General features: G+C 44.7%; 1 pseudogene; it reads left to right on the forward strand.

Moving 5' to 3' along the window:
* The first annotated feature begins 847 nt into the window (after positions 1–847).
* Positions 848–1695, forward strand: LOC120858535 (annotated as a pseudogene).
* Positions 1696–2936: the final 1241 nt, after the last annotated feature.

Below are 2936 nucleotides of genomic sequence, written 5' to 3' on the forward strand. Positions count from 1 at the left end.
TTAAGGAAACAATCCCATTCACCATTGCAGCAAAATGAATAAAATACTTAGGAGTAACTTATCTAAAGAGACAAAAGACCTGTTTGCAGAAAACTGTAAGATCCTTATGAAAGAAATTAATTAACAGATGGAGAGATATAAATTGTTCTTGGATTGGAAGAATCAATATTGTGAAAATGATTATACTACTCAAAGCAATCTATAGATTCAGTGCAATCCCTATCAAACTACCAATGGTATTTTTCACAGAAGTAGAACAAATAATTCCACAATTTGTATGGAAACACAGAAGACCCTGAATAGCCAAAGCAATCTTGAGAAGGAAGAAGAGCTGGAAGAATCAACCTCCCTGACTTCAGGCTTTACTGTAAAGCTACAGTCATCAAGACAGTATGGTTCTGGCACAAAAATGCTGCTGCTGCTGCTAAGTTGCTTCAGTCGTGTCCAACTCTGTGCAACCCCATAGATGGTAGCCCACCAGGCTCCCCCATCCCTGGGATTCTCCAGGCAAGAACACTGGAGTGAGTTGCCATTTCCTTCTCCAATGTGTGAAAGTGAAGTCACTCAGTCATGTCCGACTCTTCCTGACCCCATGGATTGCAGCCTACCAGGCTCCTCAGTCCATGGGATTTTCCAGGCAAGAGTACTGGAGTTGGGTGCCATTGCCTTCACCAGGCACAAAAATAGAAACATAGAAAAATGGAACAAAATAGAAAGCCTGGAGACAAATCCACCCACATATGGGTAATTTATCTTTGACAAAGTAGGCAAAAATGTACAATGGAAAAAAGACAGTCTCTTCAAGAAGTGGTGCTGGGGGCCCCTCAATCGCACTGCGCCTCGACCCATGGCCACCTACCCGTACCGCCTGGGCCTGGCGCTGGCCCCGCGCTGCCGGACCAGAGCTTCCTGTGGAACGTCTACCAGAGGGTTGATAAGGACAGGAGCGGTGTGATATCTGACAACGAGTTTCAGCAAGCACTGTCCAATGGCACCTGGACTCCGTTTAACCCAGTGACTGTCCGATCGATCATATCCATGTTTGACAGAGAGAACAAGGCCGGCGTGAACTTCAGTGAGTTCACTGGCGTCTGGAAGTACATCATGGACTGGCAGAACGTCTTCCGCACATACGACAAGGACAACTCAGGCATGATCGACAAGAACGAGCTCAAGCAAGCCCTCTCAGGTTTCGGGTACCGGCTCTCTGATCAGTTTCACGACATCCTCATTCGGAAGTTCAACCGACAAGGCCGGGGGCAGATCAGCCTTCGACGACTTCATCCAGGGCTGCACCGTGCTGCAGAGGTTGACAGATATATTCAGACACTACGATACAGACCAGGACGGCTGGATCCAAGTGTCATATGAACAGTATCTGTCCATGGTCGTCAGCATCGTATGATCCTGCCTTTCTCCAAATACCAGCATGACTTACGGAAAAAAAGACTGAAAATGCCAAATCTCTTACCTTTAATGAAACAAGCACCAGTGCAGTTAGACACTGCTCTTTCTTTAGATTTTGTATAACTACTATTTGGGGACCCAACTGCATATATGTGGATAAGCTGGTTAACGTTTCCCAGTTGTAACAATAGTTACATCTTTCCTCAGATACAGACATTTGATACGAGGCTGTTTAATTGTGCCATGAGGTAACATATAATAATGTTTCAGGTATTCTGCTTGCAAAAAGCTTATGTGCTTTTTCAGATAGCTCTAGTTCTGGAGTAGAAATACTTTATTAGCCAATAGGAACTTTAAATAATATGGAACTTGCACAGAGGGCCACTCACGTGCCTTATTTTTTAAAGGGGGTTTACTGTATCCACTTGAACGTGCAGTGCAAGCAATAAAGCATGTGTATCCTTGTGCCAAAAAAAAAAAAAGTCGTGCTGGGAAAACTAGGCAGATACAGTTCCAGTTCAGTCACTCAGTTGTCTCCGACTCTTTGCGACCACGTGAATTGCAGCACGCCAGGCCTCCCTGTCCATCACCAACTCTCGGAGTTCACTCAGACTCACATCCATCGAGTCAGTGATGCCATCCAGCCATCTCATCCTCTGTTGTCCCCTTCTCCTCCTGCCCGCAATCCCTCCCAGCATCAAAGTCTTTCCCAATGAATCAACTCTTTGCATGAGGTGGCCTAAGTACTGGAGTTTCAGCATTAGCATCAGTCCTTCCAAAGAACACCCAGGGCTGATCTCCTTCAGAATGGACTGGTTGGATCTCCTTGCAGTCCAAGGGACTCTCAAGAGTCTTCTCCAACACCACAGTTCAAAAGCATCAATTCTTTGGCGCTCAGCTTTCTTCACAGTCCAACTCTCACATCCATACATGACCACTGGAAAAACCACAGCCTTGACTAGACGGACCTTAGTTGGCAAAGTAATGTCTCTGCTTTCGAATATGCTATCTAGGTTGGTCATAACTTTCCTTTCAAGGAGTAAGTGTCTTTTAATTTCATAGCAGCAAACACCATCTGCAGTGATTTGGAAGCCCAGAAATAAAGTCTGACCCTGTTTCCACTGTTTCCCCATCTATTTCCCATAAAGTGATGGGACCAGATGCCAAGATCTTCGTTTTCTGAATGTTGAGCTTTAAGCCAACTTTTTCACTTTCTTCTTTCACGTTCAAGAGGCTTTTTAGTTCCTCTTCACTTTTTGCCATAATGTGGTGTCATCTGCATATCTGAGGTTATTGATATTTCTCCCGGCAATCTTGATTCCAGTTTGTGATTCATCCAGCCCAGCATTTTGAATGATGTACTCTGCATATAAGTAAAGTAAGCAAGGTGACAATATACAGCCTTGACGTACTCCTTTCCCAATTTGGAACCAGTCTGTTGTTCCATGTCCAGTTCTAACAGTTGTTTCTTGACCTGCATACAGGTTTCTCAAGAGGCAGGTCAGGTGGTCTGGTATTTCCATCTCTTT

Source organism: Oryx dammah, unplaced genomic scaffold (genome assembly GCF_014754425.2).
Source record: "Oryx dammah isolate SB20612 unplaced genomic scaffold, SCBI_Odam_1.1 HiC_scaffold_29, whole genome shotgun sequence".
Lineage (NCBI taxonomy): Eukaryota > Metazoa > Chordata > Mammalia > Artiodactyla > Bovidae > Oryx > Oryx dammah.